At 35.5% G+C, this 17,439-nt stretch overlaps 2 protein-coding genes and 2 pseudogenes across 3 annotated transcripts in view; all 4 read right to left on the bottom strand.

Moving 5' to 3' along the window:
• The window catches only part of LOC125780334 (uncharacterized), a 386,491-nt gene that overhangs the window by 254,192 nt on the left and 114,860 nt on the right, over window positions 1-17,439 (bottom strand). The gene's annotated exons all lie outside the window — the stretch shown is intronic.
• The window catches only part of LOC125775357 (uncharacterized), a 322,796-nt gene that overhangs the window by 39,401 nt on the left and 265,956 nt on the right, over window positions 1-17,439 (bottom strand). The window lies entirely within an intron of this gene.
• LOC125775962 (small nucleolar RNA U3) lies at window positions 16,500-16,596 on the bottom strand (annotated as a pseudogene).
• On the bottom strand, window positions 16,771-16,973 carry LOC125775865 (small nucleolar RNA U3; annotated as a pseudogene).

Genomic DNA, 17,439 nt, shown 5'->3' on the forward strand with positions numbered 1-17,439 from the left:
TACCAAGTATCCTCTGGGTAGCTATAGAACATCCGTTTGAAGGCCAGCTAAAGTGAGAAGGCGAAACATCCCCTCCACAAAGGCAAGTAGGTCCTTGTGGTAATTACTACAGTGGTCATATAAAAGAGCGCAAATTCGGTGTGAGATTCGTGGTGGGAGGGAGACTCCGTCACCGAATACTGTTATTCACAATCCACATCAAAGCGAAGTTCTTCAATATACCGCTGATTTGCGCCCACACCCCGATGAAAGAGAAGGACGGAGAAAACAGATCGCCTACCTCAACAAACTATCGTGGAATAAGTCTCCTAAATATCGCATATAAGGTTCTATCGAGTATATTGTGAGAAAGATTAAAGCGCACCGTCAACAAACTAATTGGACCATATCAGTGTGGCTTTAGACTTGGAAAATCAACAACCGACCAGATATTCTCAAAATCTTGGAAAAGACCCGTGAGGAGAGAATCGGCACACACCACCTCTTCGTCGATTTCAAAGCTGCTTTGACATCACGAAAAAGAACTGCCTTTATGCCACGATGTCTGAATAATAGGTATAATAGCAAAACAAATACGACTGTTTTTTTACGAGAATCATGTGTCAGTCCACTGAAAATTTGAAAAGTATCAGCGAAGCGTGACAATAACTAAAGTGAGACTTTTTCAATAGATTTGGCATCCGTAAAGGAGACTTGAAATGTCTTAACACTTACAAGAAGTAATACTTAGCCGGTGGTTGCGCGGGAGAGTTTTGAGTTGGAAGTAGACTAGGTTTAGCGAATTAAGCTTCCTCACTCCAGCTTTCGTGCTTGTCCGTACTCAAAAAGCTCTTCTGTTATAATCATACGTTTCTTGTGATCTCGACGTTGATCAAAATGTATTAATAAAAATGAAAGTCACAAAACAAAAGTTGGAATTTTTTCTTTGAAGCAGTCTTTCCAAAACCAGATACTCTTTTTAACGCCTGTAATGCTAGTCTGAATTATTTTTTTCCTCCCTATGTAACAAAATACTCGTATTTTGCAAAAATTTTTGCATGTACATACACATAATTAAGATGGTATCCATGTTTATTTTCTTTTAGTTGATTTTTTTTTTTGCATCAGTTGGTGGGTATCAAACACATAGAATACGATATGTGTGCCACTATGTTGGTACAGTATTTTAACAAGTAAGGAAGAGCTAAGTTAGGGTGAAACCTAATATATTATATTCTTGCACGTATCAAAGCCAAGGAAATACTTGTAAAACCAATCATATAGAGTAAAGTCAGCCGGATGTTCCTGATATTAGTTATATAAGGGATGGGCCAGGTTTTCACTCAAATGTATCTATTTTAGGAACAAAAATACACTGTTATTAGCAAACCACGCTCTATTATTTTCATAGGGATAACTGACAAATTGACCGATATCTGCGTTACAAAGTCACCCGGAAGTTCAAAGATCTTTATATTAGATATATGGGGGCTAAGGGAAGTACTGGTCCGATTCAACCAACTTTAGACATATTAACATACCACTATAAGAGAAGTCTTATCTCACACAGTGACCGACATTTTTCATCAAAAGCCAACTATAGGTACCGGGGTACACATTTACTACATTTTTTAGTTATTTAATTTACTTCATGTTAAAAGTTGTATTTTAGTTATTTGGATTCACATGGACCTTGATTTTGGGGGATATTTTTCCGTTTATGGCATCTACAAAAATTGACATGTTTCACAGTTGGGCAATGTCGGTCGTATTAATCAGTTTTTATACCAAAAAATATTGAAAATATGTAGACCATGTTACATATTAATCAAACGGTGTAAAAATCACAAAAACTTGGAAATGGGAGTATCCTTTGTGTAAGATGCGGTAGCCAACCCGTATGAAGCAAGGGGTCCCTGCTAAAAGAGAGGAAGCTTCAGCGGAGCCACTCCGACATATCAGGTTTACGGGTTCACTGAAGTCTAATTGAAGCGTCTGTTCACCCCAGATGCGGCTACGATTGGTCCATCGTGGAACAATCGGGTCGCTATAAAAATATGTCTAAAACTCTATAATACTCGCCTGAAGAGGTTTTGCGCTGGGTTTACGACTCGTCACGTGGAAACCACTCCCAATGAAAAGAAAAGGTCGGTATGATCAAAATGCCTTATTTGAGCGGTTGGAGCGCGCTTATGTAATTGTACTTCGATTGTCGATTTTAACAACAGAGTGTGCAAAGAGGCCATCTTTGCAACAACAGTCAGAAAATGCAGCCTCCGTGGCGAAACCTCTCTAAATAGGTTGAGGCTGATAGACTTCGTAAGTCTCCGAAATATGCTTGTCTGTGGTATTAAAATCCCATTTACTTGGCTGACTCCAGTTCGAAAGGCTTGATCGATAATGTTGTAACAGATGAATAAAATATGTTCAGTGTCATTGACGTACGTAAACATCGACTATATCCACTACCTTATTGCAGCTGTTGCTCTGTACAGCAACGCACAGCCGTCAACAAACATACGAGGGCTGTCCGATAAATATCCGACCTAACCATGATGCACGCGACTTTTCAAAATTTTTTTTTTTTTTTCTACATAGTCTCCTTGTAACTCTACACACTTCTCCCAGCATTATAACCTAAGTGTGCTCTGCCCAATGTACTAAAAAAGGGACCCTTCTTGAAAATGCATAAAAGGTCTTATCGAGCGTAGTGTGTGAAATACTGAAGTCCACAGTCAACAAACTGACCTTATCAGTGTGTTTTTAGACCTGGACATTGAGCAATACAAAGGTACTTCTTAAACTTACTGCTGCAGAAAATAAATCGAGCTGTAGAGCTTAATTGAGCAGGTAAAATCTTTTATATTAGAGCACAGCTACTAGCGTACACCTATGATATTGATATCATTGGCCTCAACATCCGCGACGTTAGTTCTGTTTTGTTCAGATAAGATAATGAAGCAAAGCAAATGGGTCTGGTAGTAAACGAGGGAAAGATGACACATCTTTTGTCGTCAAACAAACAGTCGTCGCACTCACAACGTGGCTCTCGCACTCGCCACTAGGCTCCACCTCACTGTTGATAGTCATAACTTCAAAATCGTAAATAGTACGTCTATCTTGGAACCAGTATTGAAACTAACATCGATGTCAGCCTCAAAACCCAACGCAAAATAACTCTTGCCAACAGATGCTACTTCGGACTGAGTAGGCAATTGAGAAGTAAAGTCCTCTCTTGACGACAAAAGACCAAACTCTACAAGTCACTACAACTTTGAAAATTTTCGATTCAGTACCCATCGGTGGAAGAAGAGGAAGATGAAGACATCCATCCCGCTGGAGAGATCAGGTGGTATCTCGAATTAGCGCCAAATAGCGAAAAGAGAAACGACTGGGTTATTAATTGGGCTATAACCGCGTAGCGTTCACCACGTCTGTAATGAAGAAAAATAATATTAGTATCTTTACTCTTAATAGCTACGAGCTATCGAGAAGAACAAGCGTGTAACTTACTGACACAAAGAACGAAAAAATAAAGAAACGAAAAACTCACAGAAAGTAGAAAGAAAGTATCAAAATATTATAGTTTGCAGTTGATTATTAAAAAATGCGGTGAATTGGGGAAAAACTATATTTTTAAAGAGTTTAGACAGAGTGGATTGTATACAAATTGGTCTATAGTTGGAGACATTAGACCTTGGTTCATCCGTGTGAATAGGACAGACATAGGAAGATTTCCAAACAATTAGGAATGTACGAAAGTTCATTTTCGATAAATGATCACTAACGAGAATCTTGAATGTACATACTCTGAAAGAGAGATGCAAACATGTTGCTAATCTCGAGTCCCGAGTCTGTACTTACATAAATGTTCAAGTGACTAAAACTGAGATCAGGAAAATTATTATTATCGATTTGAACAGTATTAAATTGTCGGCATTCCATTAAAGAGAATCCTTTAAAGAGCAGATTCTAATACATATGCGTGAGTTTCACATATGCATGCTTATTAGAGTGGGTTAATTTGTATGGAGCAAAAAAAATGCACCAAGCGGTTATCAAAATCGTAAACTACGATGAATTCTAAGAAAATTTGCCCAAGAAACCATGGCTCTAAAATCAAAACGGAGCCTCCGGTTTTTAACGAGAAACTTTTCATTTTGTTTTTTTTTTTCAATAAATGAAATGGAAAATAGTAACAACTACTGGAGCCGAAAACATCAAGCTGTGACCGTACAGGTGCTGCTACACCTTCTCAGCAGCGTTCTTTTTGTGATGCATATCAAGTTGATCTCTTGCAATTTTGAGAAAGTGCTCTACACAAATTTAAAACATTTAAAAATGTTATTGAATCTTTTAAGAAAACTAACAAAAGTGGTTATGTCTGGATTTGTTCGAAATGAAATTCCAACAGCTTTAGAAGCTGTATAGATAACGGTCTAATTTTGATGTTTAGATTAATGTTAAAAAAGTTTTTTATGAAATTGGCCATTAAATCATCAATACACAAGAAATGTAAAAGCTCATGGGTTTTGTAATTTTAAGAAATAAAACGTTGTGACCCTTAAAAATAAATTAGATATTTATAAAATAATAGTATTTAGATCGGGTTTTAAAAAGCTTCGGTGATCGGACGAGAACCGATGTATTCAGCGTGGTATGGTCGTTGGCCGCTGTGGTCGGTGTGTGTATATGTTACCTATCCACCCATAAAAATTAAAATAATAATAAATAAAATTCAAACTTTAATAGCTTTCATCTTCCACGAAATCGTATTGCAGTTAACAATATCATTTTATATCTATATATAAAGCAAAAACTTAACTGTTAAGGGCCAAACAAAATATAATATACTTCTAAAGTTCAGAATTAATTAGTTTTAAGGTCTTGTTTGCTGTCCATCCTAGATGTTGCGTTTCGACTTGCAACCGTGACTGCCATAACACCATCGCGATTTTTTTCTATAGTTCGAGGTGAAACCCTAGTCAGCAGTTGCACAAAGCGCTCGGTTCCTTGAATATGTGGAGGAATTTGTGGATCCGGAAGTGGAGGATTGTCAAATTCTATGTATTCGAGCAAATGGTCATAGGGTATGTTTGCAGTGAAGGGCGGCTCCGACAAAATGCTATTGTTATCTAAGTTTATCATCTCAACATAATCAGTGCAGTCAAAATTTATAGTTGGTTTCTTGTAAGCTCTTAATTTTGTTGGGTCGTAAAGTTTTTCACGATAGTACAAAATTTTTTTTAAAGCCCTCTGGCGCACTTCCTTTCTGGCATCAAAAAGCATTGTTAGTAGGACATTTTCTGAATGTGCAAAATATGAGTCATTTTGAACAACATTTTTTACAATTTCGCGCAGATTTTGTGGTAAATATTGCGTTGAACAAATATATTTACATAAGAGTGAACTGCCATATATTACCGAGTTGTAATACTTAACATTAAAGTACATAAGTACGTAAACTTTCATGACAAACGTTGCTAAAATTCTTAAATTTTCGGATGGTGAATTTGTTGTGACGTACAATCGCAGAAGTCTACTAGCTTTGGTTAACCAACGAGAGTGAACGATGGGTCCAGGTTTCACGTTGCCTAAATCTTCTGGACAGGAACCGTTATGAATCGCGTTGGCTATCCGATACAAGTACTTAACGTCCATTGAAAGAGTTTTTTCCTGTTCTGACGACAACGAAGGAGGCATATTCCCCAGCAAAATACGCTGAAAGTCGGGTACAACCTACAAAAAGAACAAGTTACTTATTTAGAACCAAAAATAGAGATCTTTATTAAAGTACTAATTCATTGCTTACCTGAATCTGTTCACAGGTTTCCATTAATTTTGTCAGAGCTCCACTGTCAGTTCGCGGTCCACTTGTAGTTGATTTTTCTAGCGCGCAAAATAAGTGGCGAAAAGGTAACTCATTAAAATGTAACAAGCAAACCAACCAGTGCAATGGTCTGTCTAACAGTACTTCACCGTCGTAGTATACCGTTTTCCGTGCCAGTATTGCTGACTTCACCGTCGCAGCAAATACCAACCAGATCGAAAAGAGCTAAGTTCTTTTTAACAAAGAAGTCATATAGCAGCTTTTGTTTTGTACCAGCGTCCTCAGCATTGAGTGTTAAATGACCCAAGAGTTCGGTTTTAGGTTCTCGCACAACCACGATGTGAGATTCTTTAACCACTTTTGGGTGAAGCTTATGATTAACCTTCTCCATTGTCAATGATTCATCTTTTCTGTCATCAAATGAGAATGCCAGCACGCTGGAATCTCTGCATTGTTTTTCAAGCACAGAATCCCTGATTTTTTTCTTTTCTCGCGCTACTTTACATTTGTCCACAATAATAAGTTCCCCATTGTCGTCTATATCTTTAAAAAGTGCCGTAGCCAAACACGCAGAAACTCTGTCTGACACACCAAATCTGTCGCACATCATAGCATAATTGGGGGTATCAAGTCTTTTCGCATACGGGCCGCGCTTAATAACAATTGGCCTTTCTGCATTCGGTGTTTTGAACACAAGATCTTCATCAACGTCCATATCTGATGAGTCAGGCCGGTAAGATGAATATTCAGTAGCTGTTGGAGCCAAATCCAAATCAACAACATCCGCCAGGACCGCTGGAATTGTCAGTTTCCTCGCGGTATGCTGATCAGTCAAAAATTCGTGTAAATGATCAGGCGTCAAACCACATGAGCAACAATTTCTTTGTAAATCGCACTTGCATTTTCCAATATAGAATAAGTTGTTCATAGTCTTGATAAATGCGGTGTATTTTTTAGATGTAGACGTGCCTTTTGTTTCTTTAAAATATTTATTCAGCAAGATTTTCAGCTTGTTTATTACGGTTTTCTTCGTCATTATGCCAATATTCAATTTGCTCCAAATTTCAATCAATTTATCCGCCACTTGTGGAGTAAAAGATGCGTACGAAAACATTTTATTTCTATTTTTAGACCGACCACTCAAAAAAAAAAAAATATTTTAAAACATCGCGGCAAGTTGGTAAGTTTAGTTCGTGTAAATCACTTGGCAAACCAAAAGCACTAAAATTTGGATCTGACATATGCTTCAAATATGATTCCGAGAGATTTGATAATGTAATATCTTTAGCACAAGAACTAATTGATATAGGAGATGACTCCATAATTAAAAGACGCTTAAGTTTTGCTTTAAAATGTTAGAATCGCGAAAATCAGAGGCACACACTTCTTTCATGAGTAAAAACTTCTAACTGTAATATTGTGTCAAAAGAATTTAAAACGATGGTTTCGGAAACAATTGTTTTATTAGTAATTCATCAGCGTTGCTTTGCTTTCTCTGAGAAGTTGATAAAATCATAGCAAACAAATAAAGTTAAAAAAAAAACAAGTGCAAATCAAACAAACAATCGACAGTGTAACAGAAATTTGAATTATTTGATTTTTTTTTAATAAAAGAAAAGGAAAACAGTAAAAACTACTAGAGTCGAAAACATAAAGCAGTGACCGTACAGAAAAATACCGTTATATGGGAGGGTTTTAATCATTTTCATAATCTCACCTAACTAGGTACAATCTAAAATGTGTACCAAATTTAGTCGAAATCGATAAAGAAGTTCCAGAGATTTACATATGCACTCAAAAGTGGGCGGTGACATGCCAAAATTTTCATATTGTCGAATTTCGGGCTGCAATACAACACCGAATACCAAACTCAAGATGTTTCCCTTCAACAGTTATTAAAATTTCCGATCTTTAGTGTTTTCAAAAATTACCGTTATATGGTAGGTGGGCGTGGTTATTATCCGATTTCGATCATTTTCCAGATATCTCTTAAATAGGCATTGTGTAATATGTATACCAAATTTGAACGAAATCGGTGGGGTGGTTCCAGAGATATGCATATGAACTCATAAGTGGGCAGTGCCACGCCCCCTATAAAAAATTTCTGTACTGTCGAATTTTCTGCTTAAATACAACATCACATACCAAATTTGAGCAAATTAGCTTCGATGGCTACAAAACAAGCAAACAATCGACAGTGGAATAGGAATTGGATTTTTTTTTTAAATACAATATACGAAATTTTCTCGCTAAAAACCGGAGGCTCGATTTTCATTTTAGACCCATGGTTTCTTGAGCATATTTTCTTAGAATTCATCGTAGTTTACGATTTTGATAACCGCTTTGTCAAGAAAAAAATTGACCCACTCTAATGCTTATATTGAATTATATGAATAATTGTCACATATGCGTGATTATTTTATATTGATATTTATATTTCCGAAAAATGATAAAATTAAATAAAAAATAATTTTAAATAAATTCATTCATAGATTTTTAAAAATCGATTTTCAGTAGTCGAAGTGGATTAAGAACCGGTTCTTGACATTCGAAAAATCGATTATTTTACGAGAAAACTCGATTCTCGAGTAGATTCGGGATCGAGTTTACCATCCCTACTGGCAGCCATCGGGGCACATATAAAACCACCGCACAATAACCACCACAAAAAAAAAAAATTTTTTTTTTTCATGTAATTTATATGGAAAACAGAAAATTTGAAATAGGCACCTCTTAATATTAATATTAAGAGCTCATCTTTTGAGTGACTTCCTTTTACACATTTTTGAAAGTTTTGAGCCTGTTTTTCAGTTGAAAAAAAAGGTTCCCTCAGAATGGCACACTCTAATGTACATACAAGAGATTTCTTGGTTAAAAGCAAAAACTTATTGTAAAATAAGATCAAATTAACATTAATAATTTGAATAATAAATTAAAAATAAAAAAAAGTTCTACATACATTTGTACATATATCCATACAAAATGGAACATTCATATTTCCTATAGAATATCAAAGAAATTATTTTTCTTCAATATTCTCTGTTTGCGAGTATCATCATGGGCATGGGCGAGTATCATCAAAATTATTTGTACATGCCAATATGGAAATGCCGACGGCAAAACGCAAAAGCATACATATTTGCATACATTGCGATTCCCAAGTTGAAAGCAAAAATTTAAGCATATCACAATGCTGTTTTTGGGAGATCATAATGCAAGGCATACACACATCAATTAGTTGGTTGATTGAGTTGGACTAGAAATTGTCCTTGTCGCTACACACGACACAACTTTTAATACAATTTCGAGGCCAACTTCATTTTGAATATTCACTTCGTCGAGTAAACATGAGTTCGGAAGTTGTTGCTTTACTTATTATAAATAAAGTTTTAGCGGAAGAAGAAGAACAGGAGCAAAAAAGCATTCGGAAAAAAAAGAAAGGTTGCAAAATAAAAATGAGTTTTCAAACAACAAGCTTTTGAAGACGTTGACAGAAACCGAGCCAAAGGACTACAAGAACTATATGCGCATGAGCGATGAAGTGTTTTATGATCTTCTCTTGAAAGTGAAAGTTTTTATTGAAAAAAAAGACACAATAATGCGGAAAGCAATTAGTGCAGAGAATCGTTTGGCAATAACTTTAAGATTTTTGGCTACCGGAAACTCATTTGAAGACCTAAAATTTTCAACCGCAATATCTGCACAAGCGATTGGTAAAATTGTAATTGAGACATGCAAGGCTATCATAAAAGTTCTAAAAGACTAAGGTAGTATTAAAAGAATATCCGAGTTATACATTTTATTTAACACAAAATATATTTCTATCTTCCTAAAACACCTGAGCAATGGATGGCTGTAGCTGATCAATTTTATGAGAAGTCGATGTTTCCCAACTGTCTAGGCGCGCTCGATGGAAAGCACATAAATATTTCACGTCCTCCTAATTCCGGTTCATTCTATTTTAATTATAAAAAGACATTCAGTATCGTCTTGTTGGCAATTATTGACAGCAACTCCAACTTTTTAATGGTAGATGTAGGTGCAAATGGACGAATTTCCGATGGAGGCGTTTTCGGAAATTCGAAATTTTTTAAAAAGTTGGAAAGTGGAAGTTTAAATTTACCGGAACCACAAGCAGTGCTTGCAGGCGAAGATTCACTCCCTTTTGTGTTTGTGTCGGATGCGGCTTTCGCTTTGAGAAAAAATGTTTTAAAACCATTTGGTCACAACAATTTGACAGAGGATGAAATGCTGTTTAACAAAACTCTGAGCTCAGCACGGGTTAAAGTTGAAAACGCCTTTGGTATTTTGGCATCGCGTTTTCGACTTCTTCAAACGACAATAAATTTATGTCCTGAAAAAGTGCCAGTCAAACTCAAATCGATTTGAATGTGAAAATATTCAGCTATCAGACATGGAACCAACGCTGACTAGAAATGCATCTAATGAGGCCAAAACAATAAGGTTGAAATATTGTGAAATTATCAAAAAACTGAAATCTCTTTAATTCCTTTTATTTACATATAAAATTAAATTAGTTGTGTTCTTTAAATAAAACTTATATTTATACTCTTATAACTAATACATAAAAAATGAAGTAAAAAAAATAATTTAAACAAAAAATGAGAAAAATAAAATAAAATATATGTACTCTATCTTAATATCTTTTATTTCACTGATATTGTGAGTCGTTAAACAAATCAAGAACATTTGTGTATTGACTTTCGTTTTCATCCGAAAAGTGTAATTCTGGAGTTATTTCAATTGTTTGTGATGTTTCTTGTATAGGGCTTCCAGTTGGCACAGAAATAAAACGTGGCGAATGTGGTTTTGCTTGTATGGGCACAGAAGTAAAACGTTGCGAATGTGATGTTGCTTGGATGGGGCTTCCAGTGGGCACAGAAATAAAACGTGGCGAATGTAGTTTTGCTTGTATGGGCACAGAAGTAAAACGTTGCGATTGTGATGTTGCTTGTATGGGGCTTCCAGTTGGCAAAGAAGTAAAATGTGCCGATCGTGATGTTGATTCAGTTGGACTTACAGAAGATGTCGAGATATAAAGTGGCGAGTCATTACTTACAAAAGGCGAGCTGGTTCGTGATACATGCGGACTACTTAAATACTGTGCAGATAATTGAAACATAATTTTCCAAATCGGCCCAACAGCATCACTTCGTCTACTGCTTGCTTTGCAAAAAGTTGCTGCTCTGGTTTCATTTGCCTGTACATGCAAGCCCATGCATTTGCATAAATTTCTGCTTCATCCATTTGTTTTTTGGATGTCTCCAAATGCTCGGTTGCTATCTTTAGAAACTCCGTTCTTTCGGTAGCCACTTTTTTAAATTTCTTCAACGATTGTTGTGTAAAAAAACATAATATCATAAATAAAAACAATAACACTCTTACATGTTTTTTCAACATACCACGCGAACGGACGCTTCTTCCTCTTCATCTGAACTGATGGATGTTACACCAGGCACAGGTACCATAGAGGTGAAATGTATAAATCCTCAGCTCCTGCACCAGATGTTTCACTTTGCAAAGTTTTTTTTCAGTTCCCGGCGATAGTAGGTACGCATATTTGTCAGCTTTTTTTCATATCGTCTATTGACGCATCGTTTTTTATTTTTTTAAATTCTATCAGAAGTTTCTGATAGCTCCTACGTCGTACATTTTTTTTTAGTAGCAGTCCAGTTTGCTATTCCATAACTCCGGCATGGGTTTATACACTTCGATAAAATCGCGGATTTGTCGATCGCTTTCACTCATTTTTATTTTATTTTTTGCTCCGTAGACGCGCTCTCTTTGACAGCCGAAATAAAATGACGAAATCGTTTGAAATCGCACAACCAACCCAAACACTATTCAACTAACACAACCAACTTCACAAAATATCAAAAAATTTTGATTTTCATTCAACCAGTTGATTCAACTAATACAACTGCCCCATATACGTAGCAATCAGTTGTTCAATTCGTTGAAGTTGATACAATAATTGGTACAGGGTAGGCCATTTTAAGTTGACCCATCTGGCAACGCTGTAACTTTTAACAGCGCTGACACATCGGCTAATGTCATACCGCGTTAGAAGCGTCATTCGAAGACAATTTATACCATGGAACAGTACACTCCAAAAGAACGCGCTGAAATTGTTCAGCTTTATATTCAAAATAACTTTTCAATTGTGTTAACTCAACGTGCGTTTCGCAAAAAAAATAAAGTGAAAAGTGCTCCAGTTAAGAACACAATTAAGTCTTTATACGCAAAATTTGTGAACACCGGTAATCTCAGTAATGCCAGTCATGCATCCAGACAACGCACAAGACGTTCTGATGAAAATATCGAAGCTGTACGAGCCAGTATTGAGGAGACTCCATCGACATCGAGTTATCGCCGCTCTCAGGAATTAGACATCTCTCGCACCACTCTCCGACGCATAATTCATAAAGATTTGAAGATGTTTCCATATAAAATTCAAATGGCACAAAAACTAAACCCAGCTGATTATCCGCGACGCCTTAATTTTGGCAAATGGGCCATCGAAATGGCTGAAAACGAACTTGACTTTTGGCGAAAACTCATCATGTCAGACGAGGCACATTTCTCGTTGAATGGAGGCGTAAACAAGCAAAATTGCCGATTTTATGCCACCGAAAATCTTCAATTAATTGAAGAACAGCCTCTTTATGACCAAAAAGTAACAGTTTGGTGCGGTGTTTGCGCGAATATGATCATCGGACCGTATTTTTTCGAAGACGATGATGGAGCCACGACAACAGTCAATGGTGAGCGTTATCGAGCCATGATAACGGATTTTGTGATACCCATTATTCGCGAAAATGACATGGATAACTTCTGGTTTCAACAGGACGGGGCTACATGCCATACAGCTCGACCAACAATCAATTTATTGCGACCATTTTTCCCCGGGCGATTGATATCGAAAAATGGTGATGTTGACTGGCCACCGAGATCACCAGATTTGACGCCACCAGACTTTTATTTGTGGGGTTATTTGAAATCCAAGGTATACGCTAATAAGCCAAAGACCTTAGCTCAACTGAAAGCCAACATTCGACGTGAAACAGCCGCCATATCATCCGAAACATTGGCCAAAGTCATGGAAAATGTCGAAAAAAGAGTGCATTTAGCTCTCAAAGCTAAAGGTGCCCATTTACGCGATCTAATTTTTAAATATTAGCTGAAACAAATCCCCTTGGACCAAAATAAATTATTTTTGAAGTGAACAAAAAACATTGTTTTCTTTTGTTCTGTTTTTTTAGAAACAAATGGGTCAACTTTAAATGGCCTACCCTGTATGTGTATGCCTTGCTTAACGAATGTTCGCTGTCGAACCTGCACCTTCTCTATGTTTTTAGTTTCTCTGACTTAGCCTAAATCTTAAAACTAACGGAAAAAAAAACAGTTTGAATGTTAGTATGTATGTATGTACAAAAAGGAGGCAAGTACAATTCATTTCGTTAACTTATGGTAATACTCGTAGAGTAAGATGAGTATATTTAACATTATTAGCGTAAGTATAATAAAAGGAAAACTTTATAATCCAAATATAAAATGTATTTCAGGAAAGTAATTAATTGAAAATAATTTCATGTTTTATTTTCATTTTAGGTTGAACATTTACATATATAAGTCGCTTGACGCAACAGAGGTCATTGATTTCTTAACACACCCGTTGGAGATTTGTTTTGACTCCACTATCAAGATGATATCAAACCGGTGGTTTACGGGGATAGGAAATTAGAACACCTATGTCCAAACATAACCGAATTATACGAAAAATACACCAAGGAGGGATAGTCTCAAAGTCTTTATTTATTCTTATAATTATATTAGTAAATAAAGGTGCGTCGGGTCCCTACGCGCGGAAGAAGTTATACTTCTTAGTGGTATTCAGAAATGCATATCAATTTGTATGAAAGAAAACTAGAAAACTTAAATTCACATTTTATAAATTTATTATGCACATTTTATAAAGCAAAGTCTAAATGAAGGAATTTTGACTCGGAAAGTAGTTCTGTCTCTTCGTTGCGGAAGGGAATATGCAGCGTAACCATCTCTCTTTTGTAATCCATCAACACGCGTTGAAGGCCCAGCAGTTATCGGTGAATTGACGATCGTTGATTCATCAGTAGTTATAGATGCTCCCGCAGAGATTGATGGAACAGCAGACTTTGAATCTTTTTTACGCGCTCTCTGATATTCCGCAGCTGTTTTCCTCTTCCTCGATTGACTGCAAGCTACCATTTCCAATTTCTCGTTTTCCCGTTCTGCTTCCTTCGTGCACTGTATTCACGATAATATTGTGCTGTTTTCCCTCCGCTTGAAACACGGACTGCACTGTCTTTTTCCGCTGTAAAATCAGTTTAAAATCAAAACATTAAAATTTTTGCCAATCCAATTGATATTAGTTTCAAGAGCACAAGTTTAATGCACAAGGTGCATCTATTAGAGATGGCAAATATTTGAGTACCTGTGACTTTGTCACTGCTACTTAAAAATCACTGGTCACAACTGTGACAAAGTAGCAGTGACAGGAATTAACGAACAAAGTAGCAGTCACAGTATCACATGAAAAATTGCGACTGTGACAAAATAGCATTCACAGTATCATATGAAAAATTGCGACTGTGACAAAGTAGCAGTCACAGTATCATATGAAAAATTGCGACTGTGACAAAATAGCATTCACCGCGGAATATACAAAATTGCGACTGTGACAAAGGAGCAGTCACAGTATCATATGAAAAATTGCGACTGTGACAAAATAGCATTCACAGAATCATATGAAAAATTGCGACTGTGACAAAATAGCATTCACCGTGGAATATAAAAAATTGCGACTGTGATGAATTCATATTCATTAAAGCTATGAATTTTCTTCAATTTTAGATAAGTATAAATTGGTTAACATATAAAAAGTTAATTTATCTTTAAACGGGTAATATTCATGTACAAATTAAATTGATTACAGAAACCTCAATGCTGTAGTAAAGCCAATTATAAAACTTTTAATCTTAAAATTGCATCAATTTATATAGTAATTTAAAAAAACTTATAAAAAGTATTTTATAAGTAACGAAATATTTTTAAAAGTATGTTTTCGTTTACTTTAAATAGCTTCTATTAAGTATCCTTATATTGAAAAAAACCTTCAGAGAATATATTTAGTGCGACTTTAAAAATGTGCGTCTTAAAAAATAACGAATCAGTTACATTAATTTTTGTACGAAGCTGTTACAAATCAGTTTACTTATCTTAATATATAAAAATCACGTGTCACGTTGTTTGTTTGCGATGGACTCCTAAACTACTGAACCGATTTTAATGGAATTTTTTACACTGTGTGCAGTTTGGTCCAACTTGAAAGATAGGATAGTTTATAACTCTCCTTATAGTCGCATTATTTATTTATTGCAAATTATTTGTTTATTATTAGCAGAGAGCTATCCACCAGTTGATGGCGCTAACAGCGGTATGAGTAAGTGCGGTATGTTACAGTAGATGGCGCTACAAACATTAAAAACATTAAATGAAAATGCGTTGTTTGAAGTTTATATTATTTGTGGTAAAGTTATACGAGTCTATGACTTCCAAAAAAAAAATACAAATTGGGCGGGGCGAAGTTCGCCGGGTCAGCCAGCTTAATAAAAATTAAAGATGTCTGTGTCAAAAAGAACCAAAATGAGTTATGTGTGGCAATTTTTTAAAGAAGTGGATGCTGTTTTCGCAAAATGTGATATTTTGTCCTTCTTTTCCATTTAGTGTAAATATTTTTAACACTATTTAATTTTATCTTTTATGTATATACTTTGTATTTGGCGATTTTCTAAAAATGAATTTACTATGTTAATTTCTGTTTATTCTAATAAATATTTACATTGTACCTAAATGAAAAAAGGAAACAATTTTGTTCTACTTTATTGGTCTATTTCTGTTACAATTTTTATTCTAGTCACAGTCACAGTTTAAAATCACTGCTACTACAAAGTCACAGTCACAAGTAGCAGTATTCCTTAAAAGTCACAACATCGCCCATCACTAGCATCTATTACGGACAATTGAAATATTCAAGAGAAACTTACCATCACATAAGCTGGAATCCGCGTATTATCACGTGTCACTTATTTTATTGTTTATTTAAATCACTATTCACTGTGTACTAATACTACAAATATTACGGCAATATTATATAGAACACGAATTAATTAGTAAATAAACACTGTCTAAAGAAATGATCCTGTGAAGTCTTAACTTTTCAACGGCTAGCGCAGAGTACTTCAACCAAAAGTCACATAAAATAGTAGAGAATTCGCAGAAATTATCACTGGTCACGTCAATATTTCATAGAACACGAATTAATAAATAAACACTGTATACACAAATGGTCCTGTGAAATCTTAACTTTTCAACGGCTAACGCAACCAATCAACCAAAAATCACACAAAATAGTTGAGAATTCGCAGAAATTATCACTGTCACGTCAATATTACATAGAACACGAATTAATAAATAAACACTGTCTACAGAAATGATCCTTTGAACGGCTAACGCATAGTATTTCAACCAAAAGTCACATAAATAAGTTGAGAATTCGCAGAAATGAAAGACAAACGAAAGAAAAAGAAGTATAACTTCAATAATGCACAAGCATACCGACATACATATGCGCACACATGTGAATAGTCACCTCGTCATCGCGGGTCGATTTGCAAAGAAAGTAAATGAAGACTGACTACAGAAATGATCCTGAGAAGTATAGTCTTAACTTTTCAACGGCCAACGCAGAGTATTTCAACCAAAAGTCACACAAAGAATTCGCAGAAATGAAATACAAACGAAAGAAAAATAATGCGCAAGCATACAAACATACATAAGCGTACTGTACTTATTGACTGCATTATTTTTGTGTAAAACCTTGGAATTTATTCATTAAAATCACCACTTAGAAGTCGTTTTATCCGTTGTAAGCGAGCAATTTTCGAAGAAACATCATTTCTAATATGCCACAAGACAAAATTAGAAATGAAGTTCATAAACCTCACGCTGTCAGATAAAACGATATACCTCGTCACTGCGGGTCGATTTCCAAAAAATGTAAATGAAGACTAACTACAGAAATGATCCTGTGAAGTATAGTCTTAAGTTTTTAAAGGCCAACTTTGATGTTTGCTACTCGAACATCTTCGCAGAAAAGGTTGCGCAATATGAATCTATCGCAACCTTTTCCGAACTCGTATAAGAAGTATAACTTCAATAAAAACCTTTTAAGTATAGCTATCCCAATTTCTTTTACAATTATTATGTATGTGTATGCTTAGAAGAAATAAAAGAAGGTACAGAAAACACTAAAACATAAATTAAAAGTTATGTATGTACGTAGTTAATGATTACCTTTCTCAACTAGTTCTTCACATCCACTCGTTTTTTCTGCGAAAGTCATTATAACATTTCCAAGAAGGTTTTTGAAGTTATACATTTATACGAGTTCGGAAAAGGTTGCGATAGATTCATATTGCGCAACCTTGTCTGCGAAGATGTTCGAGTAGCAAGGTAAGCTGACAATCGGCGATCGTTTCTTTCGGCACAGCTCGGATTTTCTACCAACA

This window comes from Bactrocera dorsalis, chromosome 1, assembly GCF_023373825.1.
Source record: "Bactrocera dorsalis isolate Fly_Bdor chromosome 1, ASM2337382v1, whole genome shotgun sequence".
Classification (NCBI taxonomy): domain Eukaryota; kingdom Metazoa; phylum Arthropoda; class Insecta; order Diptera; family Tephritidae; genus Bactrocera; species Bactrocera dorsalis.